The sequence below is a fragment of the Dermacentor andersoni genome, chromosome 9 (genome assembly GCF_023375885.2).
Source record: "Dermacentor andersoni chromosome 9, qqDerAnde1_hic_scaffold, whole genome shotgun sequence".
Lineage (NCBI taxonomy): Eukaryota > Metazoa > Arthropoda > Arachnida > Ixodida > Ixodidae > Dermacentor > Dermacentor andersoni.
Window position 1 is genome coordinate 127,174,313 of NC_092822.1, and position 16,088 is coordinate 127,190,400.

At 47.4% G+C, this 16,088-nt stretch overlaps 1 protein-coding gene across 11 annotated transcripts in view; it reads right to left on the minus strand.

The window, feature by feature from the left end:
- Nucleotides 1–1,831: 1,831 nt before the first annotated feature.
- LOC129384481 (uncharacterized) overlaps nucleotides 1,832–16,088 on the minus strand; it is a 564,425-nt gene continuing 550,168 nt past the window's right edge. For all 11 annotated transcript variants that reach the window (XR_011890220.1, XR_011890217.1, XR_011890222.1 and 8 more), the window contains one exon: nucleotides 1,832–2,006. The gene's annotated coding sequence lies outside the window, so the exon portion shown is untranslated. The remainder of the gene's footprint in view (nucleotides 2,007–16,088) is intronic.

Consider the following 16,088-nt stretch of genomic DNA (forward strand, 5'->3'; position numbering starts at 1 on the left):
CACGTTAATAAGCTCACGATTGAATTAGGCAAAGCAGTGGGTTGCCCCCACAGACTGAGGGAATTAATTCCGATTTGACTACAGAATGCAATATATTTTGCTAATTTTTATTCGCGTCTTTCATATTGCACTTCAGTTTGGTACTACAACGACCACCCACTATAAGAAACTGGAGCGGCTCAAAAAGAATTTACTGAGAATCTTTGAGAACTTTGATGGATACCCGAGCCCACTGGTCTCCTACTCATTAAACCTAATATGTTTAAAGCATCTAAGTTATACGATTATAAACTACATCTTTATATGTATAAAGATAAACTTCCAAACGATACAGAACATTCCCCGTATAACTACAGCATATGTAACAGGCTAATACTAGTGCCGCGTACATGTACAAGTAACCGTAGATCTAGGCAGGATTACTGCATACCAACACTATACAACCTCTTAAGGTCTCACATTAATTTCAGTGCCCCCTCGGCACGTTTAAATCGGAGGAGCGTGATTATTACTTGATGGAGTAATGAACTTGTTCTCATTTCTCCTGGCAGCTACATTTCCTGCAATGTCTAAGCATTCTGTGATACTGTCCACCATGTATGCTGTATCTGTATCAAGCAAGTTCATTTATACTTAACAATGACTCTATGTACTTACAGTTGCCCTAATTTGTGAAATCCACTGCCTGTTGCTCTCTGTAGGACCCCAGGTTCATCTTTAGCTTAAGCTCCGAGGTCCGGTCAAGCTGTCTGCGACAGCTGTTTGCCTGGGGGCCCCCAACTAGTGTGTTGGAAAGAAAGTGGATTCTCGATTCTGGAACTTTACAAAGCGTGCTTGTTTCGCATAGGTAAGTGCAACAGTGATAGCCTAATACAAATATTTTCTGCCTACATTGAAAAGTGTATGTATCGGAAGATAGCATAAAACTTGGCGAGTTGGTATACCATAACTTCATAATAAATGTGCAGTTTATTGTGACCATCGTGTACCAGCGCTTTATGGGGAACTGTTTGCATGATCGCTATGTGTGTATAATAAATTATGGGGTTTTACGTGCCAAAACCACTTTCTGATTATGAGGCACGCCGTAGTGGAGGACTCCGGAAATTTCGACCACCTGGGGTTCTTTAACGTGCACCTAAATCTAAGTACACGGGTGTTTTCGCATTTCGCCCCCATCGAAATGCGGCCGCCGTGGTCGGGATTCGATCCCGCGACCTCGTGCTCAGCAGCCCAACACCATAGCCACTGAGCAACCACGGCGGGTCTATGTGTGTATATGAGAAACTAACTTCGACCACGTGAAGAATACTACTTATTTTGGTTTATAACAAACTCAAGAGTGCGCTGGCTTGAAATACTAAAACGAATACTACGGAGCATAAAAGACTATGCGTACATAGCAGCAATTTTTTTTATACATTGTCATACCTATAAACATGTAAAATAATTAAAAAGCAGTAAAACACAACTCAATTCTCAGTTTGAAGGATGTACTTCTGTTTTGTCGCCGTTGTGCGTACTGTGCTTCCGAATAAACAGGCTCTCAAAATTAGACTCAAATCTCTACTCTTTCACCCGCTGGTCATAATCCGATGATCTAAAAACGCTGCCTTTCTTCAGTCGGGAAATGTTGGCAAATACATCTAATTCTTTTGTGTCGGCCTAACCATCACAATAGGTACGTTATTGTTTAGTGCATTCACGTCCCCAATAAATACAGGAGCGGTTGCCTACTGGAGTACGAGCTAAACTGCAACCTGGTAGAGCTGTACACTCGCTAATGAATAGGTGGCCTTTGGGAACGTGCACCAAAGGAATGGAAAGTGCAGAGAAGCGATAAAAATGAAACTTTACTAGCTTTTTAGCTTTAGTAGGTTTTTTTAGTTTTTTTATTGATAGAAACCCATAGCATACTGATTATTCTGAGTGTAATAATCTTGCATATACGAATAGCCCGGTAAAACGTCTTCAAATATCTCTGTCTTTCTCCATTCAATGGCTGTCTGTAATAAATGAAAACGAGATAAGGACAAATATGATGCAGATATCATGTTCCCTTTGTAATTCTTCCAATAAAGATGCAATCGTTTTGCAAAACATCTTACTGATATCCAGAAATAAGTAGGTATGCGATAGATTCCGAGATCAATTCATAGCTAATTTGAGATATCTGGAATAGCCCTTCTTCCACAATGGTCATAAAATTGGTCTTCATCAACATGATGTTGATTGTTACTAGTAACCCATTTGTGCAAATAAATTACGGGCTTTGGTCAGTGAAACATTTTGTGAGGGGGCTTCACAAAATTTGCTGAAGGGAAGGATTGTAACATTACACAATAAAATGTAACATAGCTTAGCACGAACCAATTGTAAAAAGTACGATGTTCTATAATGTATACCATGCATAGCTCATTTGAAAGAACAGCTTGAAGAGCTGTGCACAGGCTAATTATGTATGTGTATATGTAAGTGTGTATGTATGTATGTATGTATGTATGTATGTATGTATGTATGTATGTATGTATGTATGTATGTATGTATGTATGTATGTATGTATGTATGTATGTATGTATGTATGTATGTAAGGAGATTGAGCAATGTTACAACGTAGACAGAAGAAGCATTCATTTCAATGATTTCGGCCGGTGGCCTAGTCTTAATCAGGTTTGACAAAAAAGTTGCACATAGACCCTGGCAGCAAGGACACCAGACCACATTTCAGTGTTCCCTGAATGTGGTAAGCCTAGCATTTTAACGCAAGATACAGTTGAGACTATTCTAACTTGCAGATCTAAATATAATCACACCGACTTCGACAGCAAGCATTATCGGCAAATAAACGGAACTACCAAGTGAACAAAGAAGGCTACTAGTTACGCTAATAACTTCAAGGCACCCTTAAACGTTCTAGGGTGGTTGCTTGGGCTAGTTGGTAATTCTTGATAAAAAAAAATGACGTACATCGCAGTGTATATCGTCACTCGCAGTCCTTGTCCTTCGCGCTGTACGTCATGTTTTAAAAGTTCCTTTCTTCGAACATTTTGATATAAAACGAATTTTCTTGAAACGGTTCCTCGATTAGATATTCCTTGTACGGCCCGCCAGTGAACACTGCCCCTTTCACTCCACTTCTAATTTCAGTTCTTCGCACCCGTCAACTTGCTTCACGCAGAATTTTTCCCGAAATAGTTTTCAATTTCTCGACGGCACTTTGTCAGTGGGTGGAGGTCGTGTTTCCACATCCCTCTATAAAACGCCGACACATCGTCAACGATATCATCATTTCAATAGACGCCATCCTCACCACTGCAAAACAGGCTGCCCTACACCCAATCTCAATGATACAAAACAGTCTGCACTGCATCCGCACAATTTGAAACACGAGCGAAGGAACGGAAATCCGCTCTTTGACGTGAGAAATATTTCCAATGAATAGTAGACAATCCATTTCCGCGCGCTCGCATTTGACGTCGGCTATGTGTACTGCGAGAATTAGGGAGCAAAAACAGCACGTAATCTCATCCGGTCACATGCACTGCCTGTGCTGCACGAGTCACTGCCATTCACGATGAAAACTTTAACATCTTCAAACAGAGTGGCTGTCTGGCTACTATGTTCCAGTGGCCACCTCATGTAATATATAGAGAAAAAAAAATTGTGACGTTCAGCGTCAGCGTATGGGTGTCATTTCTATATTATTGCTGTCGCAGTTATATGGATACTTCAGGCTCATTTCTGCGGTTGCCGTCGCCTCGATGTTCTGTATAACGTCCAAGGGCGATAACATTGACCCCGCGCGCAGTATGCTGTATGTTCCAGCCTTCGACAGTAAGCCGAGGATAGCGGTTCGATCTTGCGTGTGCAAAAGTAGAAAGCGGGCAGGCAGCGCGCCGTCTTTCATTGCGCACATAGTTCCGAAGGAGAGGAGAGAAGAGGGGGGGGGGGGGGGGGGGGGGGGGGCGTTGGGCTTCGCTAGAAACTGCGTATTCCGCACCGGTGGGTGCATTGTGTTGAAAGCGATCTGCAGAGGGTAGGTCTACCGACATCCTATAGCTGCATGGGCACAGTGTTCTCGCCGCTGAGTTTGCGTTAAAGCGACAGATTACCCGAAGGTCAGTCCACGCGCAATTCTCTTCACCTCCAGGCGCCTCCCTCGCTGCCTTGCTGCGGGGCTTCAAATAGACATTCGGCGATTTCACTACCTGGCCAGTTCCGGTGGCGCGTAAGCGTATATGTTTAGCGGAGGAGGGAAGAGAAAAGTAGAAGGCAGGGAGGTTAACCACAATAACGTCCGGTTGGCTACCCTACACCGGGGGAATGGGAAAGGGGAAAACAAGGATTACAGGGAGAGAGAGAGAGAGAGAGGAGGGAAGGAAAGAAGGAACTTGCGGCGAGTTCGCTGACGCGTGTGGTCTTACAGAAATTGCATTAAAAGTCACAGATGGTGCACAAACCCGTCGTCCTTAAGAAACACAAAAGCGCCTTCACCGCTTTATGGGCCGATGGGCGATGGGGGCGGTGTTCCAGCAGCACTTGCACAGAAAGCGGCCGATTGTCCAGTTTTTGAAAAGCTTTGGCAAGTTCTTCTCTCTCAGGGGTGTATCGTGGACAATCGCACAGCAGGTGGTCGATGTTTTCTTCCGTGCCACAGACCTCGCATGCTCCACTGTCAGTCACTCCAATTAATGTAGAGTATGCCTTTGTGAAGGCAACTCCTAACCAAAGGCTGCAGAGAAGCGGAGCTTCACGTCGAGGAAGTCCGAGTGGAGGTTGGAGTTGCAGGGAGGGGTTTAGTCGATGCAGTCGCGTAAGTCGTAAGTTTGGCGAGTTCCACTCGGTCAGTGCGAGACTGCGTGCCAGGTGTCTAAGCTGCCTTGCAGCGTCAGTCCTCGAAAGCGGAATTGGAACGCTGTGTTCTTTTGATGTGCTGTGCGAGCAGCATTATCGGCACAGTCATTGCCACTGATGCCACAATGACCAGGCACCCATTGAAAAACGACCTCGTGACCTTTTTGTTGGACATCATGGTAAAGTTTCACGACTTCGTATGTCAATTGGTCATGACATCCGTGTCGGAGAACTGACTGCGTGCACTGTAATGCCGGTTTTGAATCGCAGAACACATCCCATTTTCTAGGTCTTTCAGAATCAATGAATTCCAGTGCTCGACGCAGGGCCGTTAGTTCTGCCGCCGTTGAGGTCGTGACATGCGATGTCTTGAACCGCAGTGTCATTCCTCGAGTTGGTATAACCACGGCACCAGAAGAACTGCACGACGTAGTCGATCCATCGGTATAGATGTGCATGTGGTTGCTGTACTTTTCATGCAGAAGAAGTAAGCTCAGCTGTTTTAGAGCAGGGGCCGGTATATCTGTCTTCTTCTGTAGTCCCGGAATCATGATATGTACTTGTGGACGGCTCAAACACCACGGAGGAAATGCTGGATTGGCCGCAGGTGCGTACCCTGAAGCAAACGACGCACGATGTGCACTGACAATACCACTAAATGTCGAGCAGGGCCTTGCAGCAGTGAGGCTCGCCAAGTGATGGGAAGGGGTCCTAGCATAATGCCTGAGATGCATACGCATCGTCTCAACGGTAATGTGCGGCGTGATTGGGTAATCCTGCGCAAAGGCAATGGTTTCGGCCGTTGATGCACTGCGTGGTAAGCCAAGACATATCTTAAGGGCTTGGGCTTGAATACTCTAAATCGTTCGCAGGTTAGTCTTGCAGGTGTTGGATATTGCAGGCAGGCTGTATCGCAGGAATCCAACGAACAACGCCATGTACAGATGTAACATAGCGTGTATAGATACTCCCCAACTTTTTCCTGCAAGGAACCTGAACAGGTGACAGATAGCAGTCAGCCGCTTTTTCACGTAATTGACGTGCGGAGTCCAAGACAGGTCTCTTTCAATTACGACTCCCAAGAATCTGTGACATCTGCTGTATGGTATAAGTAGAAGCACCAATTGTGATAGCGTATAATAGACAGCTATAGGAAGTAAGGAAAGTGGTTTGGACAGACCTATAATCTTGTAAACATTCGATTACTAACTAAATAATTGAGCATGGTGCTACACGAGCAAAGGCGAACGTGAGTGCATATCACTCGATGGTCGCGGACACTCGCTGTTTAAACACTTGCCTGAGGAAGAGTGGCAGCAGCTATGAACGAATTGCCCTTCGTGGTACCTGTGGCTTTAACACGAACTAAGCGGCGAGAACACAGCGCATACGAAGCCATCAGACCTCGCGTCCCTAGACGCAGTACCAATCGCAGATCGCTTTACGAATACTGCCGTGCGGCTGCCCTCAGCCACGTTATACGCAGGCGACAACGAAGTAGAGCGCCCGTTTGCTGCCTTGCTGGCGACAGATGGCGCGATTGCTCCAGCGCAGTCCACCCTTGCACGTGCGATATCGAGCCCATATATTGCTCGGCACATCCTCGCACGCTCAGACTCGCACCCGCAGCATACTGCGCATGACCGCAACGTTATCACAGATGGATTATCTACGCAACAGTGGCGGCGACGACGGCGGAAACTTACCTGGAGTATCCATATATAGCTAGCACATTAAATTTGAGACTTGTTTGTTAGTGCCAGAACCGAAAAGCCCAACGTGCTCACCATTTGTCAACCGTGTGGCAAGCCTTGCTGCAAGGTTTCTAATCAGGTAACACACAGGGCTGAGGTGTGGCATTCAGCCTTTTAAATTGTCTTTATTTATTTTGATAGCACACATTCACCCGAAGCCACCGTAATAGGGAAGGGCGAGGTTACTATACAAAGAATTAACAAATAGCGCTGATGTAAGTCGTATGCTGAGCTCCAATGAATAAGAAATGCGTGATAACAAAATCGAAAAAGAAAGGTAACAAGCGCAAGCTTCAGAGTTGCCGCTTGGAACATCATGCATAAGGCCGCAAAAGAGCTACGTAAAGGATGGCATATTGCCACCTTGTTTTGACGGCGTACAATAGCACGCTGTCAAAAGCGTGACCTCGAAATGTCAATATTTAACGGGGCTAAACAAGTGCCACTGAAAGCACAACAGCGGCGAGCATTATCGGCGATCGTCGAAATCTGATTTTCGAATTAAGCGCGCCGCCTTTTACACACACCACTCGTTGGACATTCAAGCACCATCGCTGGTGTCCACTCGCCTTCAGATTCTACTAGATAATTCGTGTCGAACATACAATCTGCGCATACTGATTACGTAACGTTACGGGAGAACATACCGAACAGATAGACTCAACGATAGCATTCGACTAATTTCCAAATCATGGAGGCGTCTCTTGCGCTAACAAATAACTTTCAATTCTTAGCGGGTGAAATGCGAACCCCAGAAAAACATAAATATGTATATCTACTCGCGCTCGCCACCTTAAAGAAATTCATCATCCTCTTCGAAGAAGGCCGAGCAGGAAAGCTGCGGTGCGTTTTGACTGAATCGACGCATGTATGTATTGTGTGCTAAGGGCCATGGCTTCCGAGCCAGTGGCCAGCTGAGGCACTCAGAGACGACACAGGTAGCATGAGCGATTTGAGAGAGCTTTACTGCCCGAAGTAATAGGTCAACTAAGCTGCTCCTTGGTCGTCGTTGCTCGCACTCCGGCCTCAGGCAGGCTGCACGTGGCACAGGCGTTGCAGCCAGGCCCAGGTGGTGATGATGGCGGCTCAGCAGCGCAGCCATGTGACCGGCGTCCCCACACTGCCTCCTCCCCTGCGGATTGCGGACCTATGTCGAGGAGATCCTCCATGGGCGCTTGTGGCTCAGGTGGAGCAAGTGCCTCCGCACCCGGCAGGTGCTTCTGGAAAAAAAATTCCTCTCGGAGGCGTGGTCCCAATGACTGGAGGAGAGGAACAGTGGCCTCTCCACGGGGCCTGGCTTGGTGGAGAGATCTCACTTGATGAGTGCGCCGGGATATTTCCGGAGTGCGCCATAAGGAGCAGAGTATGCGGGCTTCCTCTGGTGTGTAGAGTGGAGGCTGCTCGGAGGGATATCTTTATTAGGAGAACGCTCCGGAACGACAAGGCAACCAGCTCTGGCGACTCCCCGATGAGCGGCCGTGGCTGCGGCACCCAAGGCAGCCGCGACACCCAACCAAGGAAGCTGTTCGCGTGATCAAGGGCCGTCCAGGTTGCGACGGTGCGGCGGCCACCTGGCAGGGAACGGCGAAAAGGATGGAGGTGGTAGGGAGCACACCATCAGTTGTGGATCCGTGCACACTGGTGGTATTGGGGTGGAGAGTGCAACATCTGAAATATGCGCAGCGCATTGCACGAAATTGCTGGCATGGCAATGCTATTCGGAAACTTCAGAAGTCGAGCTTGACATCTTGCAGCTTCAGTGTTGAATGAGCCAGTAAAGGGGCTCATGAAATTACCGTGAGGCTTAAGAAGGGAGCGAAACATAGCTTTTCAGCTCCGAGACATGCACTGGTCCAACTATGGTGCCGGTTGTGGCGTCTTCCAAGCCGTAAGATAAAGTACCAAGCTTGCGTGAAATTTCAAATGGACCATTCCAACAAGCCGCTAAAGACGCCGAAACACTCTCAGCCGAGTTGCTCAAACGATGCGGATGACGTAATACTAGGTCACCTGGTTCATACCAAACCTCACTGCGGTGCGGGTTATATTGGCGTGTTTACCCCGCCCGAGCATCATTCAATTGCTCACGAGTAGCAGTGACAGTGGTTCTAAGCTTCGTACGTGGTGCATTCACGAAATGACGATTATCGGAATAGGCCAAATATTTTAGTACCGAGGTATGGATTAGTGGAAATGAAATTTTCTTACCAACTTTCAGATGTACAGGTGTAAATCCCGTGGATCTGCTGATCGTGGTACGCGTCGCAAATGCCATTTCCGAAAGCTTAGTGTCCCATTCCGTGTGATCGATGGCATGTGCCTTAGTTAAAACACGTCGGCGAGCTACTTGGTTAGAATTCATGGTAGAGTATCTACGCGCGACTGTACGAGGACGTAGGAAAAAACGGTTACAGAGTGCTTCACTTGCAACTATAGATTTTATTTTCGGACGCATCGATTAATATATACCGTACGAGCGGAAACAAACGTAACAGGAAAAAAGCATTCAGACGTGAATTTCGATAAACCGCACACGTGTGCAAGGCATGGGGAAAACATGTACTGCAGCGGTCACAAAGATAAACCGAAGAATCGTATCTACTTTTCAGATAGCGATACCGAACACTTGCTTACGCACTTTTCCTCTAATTTTGCAATCTCGTAGGGCCATCTCCACAATCTCCCTCGTCATCCTGCTATGAGCCCTATACAGAATGGAAGTACTTTCATACATGAGCTTGCAGGAACAATCTCGGCAATGAATGCCCAAATGACCCGAGATTACCCTACTGACGTTATATGGTCGCTCTTTTAATCTCTTATTGATGCATCTGCCGGTTGGACCAACATACGTTCTTCCGCATGAAAGAAGAATAGCGGCAAAATCGGGGGTGGACGTGGTTTTCTTTGCCCTTGAGCGCCTACAGAAGCTATGCAAAGAGGTTAACACAGAGAATAACAAAGGCACGCATGTTCTACTCTACATCGCAAACAATTTGTAACCTGTACTCATAACGTTGTCTATGCCATTCCACTTTCATGCGGAAGAACGTATGTTAGTCCAACCGGCAGATTTATCAATGACAGATTAAAAGAACGTCGATTCGACGTCACGAGGGTAATCTCGGGTCATTTGGGTTATTCACTGCCGAGATTGTTCCTGCAAGCTCATGTCTGAAAGTATTTCCATTCTGTATAGGGCTCATAGCAGGATGACGAGGGAGATTGTGGAGATGGCCCTACGAGATCGCAAAATTAGAGGAAAAGTGCGTAAGCAAGCCTACGGTATCGCTATCTGAAAAGGAGATACGATACCTCGCTTTATCTTTGTGACCACTGCAGTACATGTTTTCCCCATGCCTTGCACAGTTGTACGGTCTATCGAAATTCACCACAGAATGTTCTTTTTTGCTGCTACGTTTGTTTCCGCTCGTGCGGTATATACTTATCGATGCGTGCGAAAATAATATGTATAATTAAATGTGGAGCGCTGTGTCTGTGCATGTGCCTTAAGCATTTACCTCAGGTTTCTGTTGATGCATTCGCTTATATTAGCCTGCAGATGGTATGACGTTGTCTGTTTGTGTTTGATGCCGAAAGCAGAACATGTCTTCACGAATGTGCGACTCGGTAAGTAACTGGCATTGTCGGTTATCAGTTGCGGTAGGAAACGGAAACGCGAAAAGACATCCAGGAGACAGCGCCAATTGTTCCGTGAAGTGCATGCAATGGGTATAAGTCAACCCACTTCGTAAAGTGCTCAGTAACCACCAATAGGTAGCGGTTGCATAGCGAAGTAAGGGGGAAGGTCCCATTACGTCGGACGCGACGATATCCTGGGGGTTTTGACTAAGAACTGACTGTATGAAGCCCGGTGGCAGACTACCACGTGGTTGTACTTGTTCACAAATTGAACCGCTTCGTGCATATCGTAAAACGTCCTGCCGTATGCCTGGCCAAGTATCAGCCTGACATAATTTATCATAAGTCTTGCTACCAGAACTGTCACCAGCCATATGAGCGTCGTGAAAGAAACTAATGAAGGCTGTTCTGTGACTTTTCGGGATGGCTATGCGAAATGGGGCGTTACCGTCATCCTCGTCAGTTAGTGGTATTTACCGAAGAAGAAGGTAGTCGGCAGTGAGTACATAAGAATTGAAATCACCGCCCAATGGGCATTGAAGCTCCCTCGGACGTCCGCATAAGATCTTAACGTCCAAGTCCTAGAGCAGTCGTCCTGGGGACATCCAGTCGATAACATTCTCGGACTAATGTCTACATCCACTTCTCCTCTTGCGGACATCCTTAGGTCATTCGTGCTGGACATTCGCCAATGTCCCGAGCAGGACTTCGTTCGGACATGAGTGACGAACTGCTCCGTTGTTGAGCATTTCTGCACCTGAACCGGCCTTGAGTTCATTCAAGCTAGCCACAGCTAACTTTGTTCAGTAGAGGCATCAACTTTTGTCGGCGAAATATCAATGAGTACTCAAACATGCAGCATAATATAAACCAAATTCGATCCAGTTCTGCCCACTCATGGGATTTTTTTCTTCTGGTGAAGAGCATACTGGTACCCACGGAGGCAGGTTAGTGGACTGGTTCTAAAGATCGTAAAAGCTACCAAGCTTGTGTGACCGTCTCATTATTGTTACTTGCAGAGCCACAGAAACATTTCTGTGCTTACAGTGTTTGCGCGCTATCAAGCCTATCCTTTTAGGACCATCGCACTCGCCAGATATCGATGTGACCAGAGACCGACTGTCCCATTGTATAGTTGACGTCCATTTACGACGCTTCTCAAATATTATTAATTAACAGCAGCCTCTCATTTGGAAACTTCGGAAATATTTCTATCATCTCTAAAAACGCAGAAAACGCGTCGCAAGCATACCCATTATGCTGCCAGCGCAATTTTTTCTGAAGCTTAGAATACCCTGCATTTTTTTTTCGCGGGAGACTATTTCTTTTTATCGTGCGGGGCATTCTTCTGGCAGTATTTTTCGAAGTGTGTGTTACAAGAAGGCTCAAGAGATGGCGCCACCATCCCGCACGTGCTGGCCGCGCGCCCCTTCTGAATGGGCATTTGCAGCCGACTGTTCGCAGCTCACGCATAAGTGTTTCATGTATCATAGGCTCTGACAATTTCGAGAAGCAAGCGACCAAGCGACGACAAGAAGATTGTGGCGCTCCAAGCTGATAGCTGGTCATCAGACCACCTGCCGAGCTGCCTCATGGCTACAGCTTGATCGCCTTCCATCGCGCAGGCGATCTGCGCCTAAACCCACGCAGACGCGGCTGACATCGCACGCAGCGCCCTCCACTCAGTCGCCTACAACAGGGATCGTCCACAAGCACCGAACGGGATTTGCAGCCGACTGTTCGCAGCTCACGCATTATCGTTTCATGTATCATAGGCTCTGACAATTTCGAGAAGCAAGCAATCAAGCGACGACACGAAGATTGTGGCGCTTCAAGCTGATAGCTGGTCATCGGACCACCTGCCGAGCTTCCTCGTGGCTACAGCTTGATCGCCTTCCATCGCGCAGGCGATCTGCGCCCAAACCCACGCAGACGCGGCTGACATCGCACGCAGCGCCCTCCACTCAGTCGCCTACAAAAGGGATCGTGCACAAGCACCGAACGGGATTTGCAGCCGACTGTTCGCAGCTCACGCATTATTGTTTCATGTATCATAGGCTCTGACAATTACGAGAAGCAAGCGACCAAGCGACGACACGAAGATTGTGGCGCTCCAAGCTCATAGCTGGTCATCGGACCACCTGCCGAGCTGCCTCGTGGCTACAGCTTGATCGCCTTCCATCGCGCAGGCGATCTGCGCCCAAACCCACGCAGACGCGGCTGACATCGCACGCAGCGCCCTCCACTCAGTCGCCTACAACAGGGATCGTCCACAAGCACCGAACGGGATTCGCAGCCGACTGTTCGCAGCTCACGCATTATTGTTTCATGTATCATAGGCTCTGACAATTTCGAGAAGCAAGCGACCAAGCGACGACACGAATATTGTGGCGCTCCAAGCTGATAGCTGGTCATCGGACCACCTGCCGAGCTTCCTCGTGGCTACAGCTTGATCGCCTTCCATCGCGCAGGCGATCTGCGCCCAAACCCACGCAGACGCGGCTGACATCGCACGCAGCGCCCTCCACTCAGTCGCCTACAACAGGGATCGTCCACAAGCACCGAACGGGATTTGCAGCCGACTGTTCGCAGCTCACGCATTTTGTTTGATGTATCATAGGCTCTGACAATTTCGAGAAGCAAGCGATCAAGCGACGACACGAAGATTGTGGCGCTCCAAGCTCATAGCTAGTCATCGGACCACCTGCCGAGCTGCCTCGTGGCTACAGCTTGATCGCCTTCCATCGCGCAGGCGATCTGCGCCCAAACCCACGCAGACGTGGCTGACATCGCACGCAGCGCCCTCCACTCAGTCGCCTACAACAGGGATCGTCCACAAGCACCGGACGGGATTTGCAGCCGACTGTTCGCAGCTCACGCATTATTGTTTCATGTATCATAGGCTCTGACAATTTCGAGAAGCAAGCGACCAAGCGACGACACGAAGATTGTGGCGCTCCAAGCTGATAGCTGGTCATCGGACCACCTGCCGAGCTGCCTCGTGGCTACAGCTTGATCGCCTTCCATCGCGCAGGCGATCTGCGCCCAAACCCACGCAGATGCGGCTGACATCGCACGCAGCGCCCTCCACTCAGTCGCCTACAACAGGGATCGTCCACAAGCACCGAACGGGATTTGCAGCCGACTGTTCGCAGCTCACGCATTATTGTTTGATGTATCATAGGCTCTGACAATTTCGAGAAGCAAGCGATCAAGCGACGACACGAAGTTTGTGGCGCTCCAAGCTGATAGCTGGTCATCGGACCACCTGCCGAGCTGCCTCGTGGCTACAGCTTGAACGCCTTCCATCGCGCAGGCGATCTGCGCCCAAACCCACGCAGACGCGGCTGACATCGCACGCAGCGCCCTCCACTCAGTCGCCTACAAAAGGGATCGTCCACAAGCACCGAACGGGATTTGCAGCCGACTGTTCGCAGCTCACGCATTATTGTTTCATGTATCATAGGTGAGTGGGTTGTGACGAGAGCTTCTTCAACTTCTTTACTGTTTAGGCTACAAATCCAGGGTGTCGTTTGATTCACCATGGGCATTGATCTGTGTACTTACCGTGGGCGGATAGGCCGCTTTGTAGCGCATGCCCATTTTGCCAGTGGCTGTTCGCCAATATGGCTTAGGCCTGCCTTGGCTACTAGTTGCTGGCGCATGGGTGGACGGTGTTCCTTGGTTTTGTTTTCTATTGCACATTTGATACTCTGCGCTGGCGACGTAGAGACCAACCCAGGCCCGGATAAGGTGGACCAAGTTCTCGCGCTTGTTAAAGAGTTAACGTTGTCAAATGAAAAATTTCAGAAAGACACTTCAAAAAAACTAAAGGATATTCAAACGAGCGTCACTCACATCAAAAGGCGACCCAGCGTTGACGAAGAGCGACTGAAAGCAGTCGATAACCTGTGTCATGACGTCACCACCGTTAACTCAGTCATTCAGGAATCGCAAGAGCAGCTGAAGACCATAGAAACTAAACAGTTGGAGCAGGCCAATCTGGTTGTTGATGACCTAAATAACCGTACGCGCGGAAATAACCTAATATTTAAGGGAATCCCGGAAGAACCAAAAGAAACATGGGTTGACATTGAACGCATCATCAACCAGTTTGTGCTAACTAAGCTAGGCTTCAATGCAGGCGAAATAGAGCGAGCCCACTGAATAGGTCGACTTAAAGCAGGTCACATCCGACCGATTGTCGTGAAATTTCTGAGTTTTAAAGACAAGAGCATCATTTTAAGAAATGCTTCCAAATTGAAGGACCTGCAAAAACCACGCGTGTGGATTAAACAAGATTTATCGGCCCGAATGCAGCTCATCAGGAAAACACTCAGAGATTTCGCACGCGAAGTACGTAAGCCTAACGAAAGATATACTGTGGTCTACGATAAACTTCTTCTTGGAAGCAAATGTTACACCTTTGATTCATCTCAAAACAAAGTAACCTACCTTTCAACGCGCAATGAAGCCGAAGTATGTCGGCTGAGTGAGCAACCTACTGTTGGCGCACAAGGGGACGAAACTAACCAGAATGATTGACACAGCCATGCTAGTCAAGGTGATTCATTGTCACTCCTGGTGTGCAACTTTCGAAGCATGTTTCACAAACAAGACCTGCTATGTGCATTTATTGTGGCTTGTTCTGTAGATATTGTTCTTGGGACAGAAACTTGGCTTACACCCGATATTGGGGACAACGAGTTGTCGCTCTCTAGAAACTTTACTATATTTAGAAATGATAGGGTGGGCGCACGGGGAGGCGGTGTTGTAACTGCCGTGAAATCTAATCGATGTGCTCGCGTTGTTGACACGCAGTCAAATATTGAAATTTTGTGGATTTCATTTGAGGTCTGTCCCTCTGTGACTTGCGCATGCGACTCTTACCATCCGCCTGATTCTACTTCTGAATTCATCGAGAGTCTTAATCATTCCCTAACTATAATCCAAGACAAGTATCCAACTTCACCTATAATCCTCGCTGGCGATTTCAACTACCCCACAATAAATTGGCAGACGTGTACGCCCCTAGGTTGCGCAAGGAAGAGCGAATGCAAGGAATTTCTCGATGTTCTTTGTTCATTTGATCTGCATCAAATAGTTTGCAAGCCAACACGTGGAAACGCTATTCTAGATCTAGTCCTCACAACCAAACCGGAAAATATGCTTGTTCACGTCCTTGAATGTATGAGCGACCACAACGTAGTACACTGTGAATACCTTTTACAAAGTAGTAAACCAGAAGAAGCAACGAAATCAATTTACGCTTACTCCCGTGCAAATATCGACGCGATTCTTACAGAGCTGTCATATTTTTCTGTGTGGTTCTTGGAAACCATGGCTTATCGCAATACAAATGATAACTGGCTAGCTATCCGAAGAAAGCTTATTGAACTGAAACAAAAGCACGTTCCCAAAATTGGAATAACGTCATCAACACAGAGCACATGGTTCACGTCCCCAGTGAAGAGAGCAATAAATAAAAAGAAACGCCTTTACTCTAAAGCTAAGTTGTCCCAGTCGGATGGTGGTTGGCAGCGATACCGAGAACAATCAAATAAATGTAAAGCTGAAATTGAATCACCTAAAGACAAGTTTTTTAACGGTGACATCGTCAGTAGGTTAATGAACAATCCGAAAAAGTTTTGGAAAGTAATTAACCCTAAACACTCTTCTCAATCCACTATACCAATCGTTAATAACGGTGTGCTACTCTCACCATCTGAAGCTGCGACTGAATTAAACTCGTTTTTCAGCTCTGTATTCACAAACGAAAATCCAATTCCACCTGACCTTACGTTTCCTTCAATTAACTCATCTATGAATGATCTCATA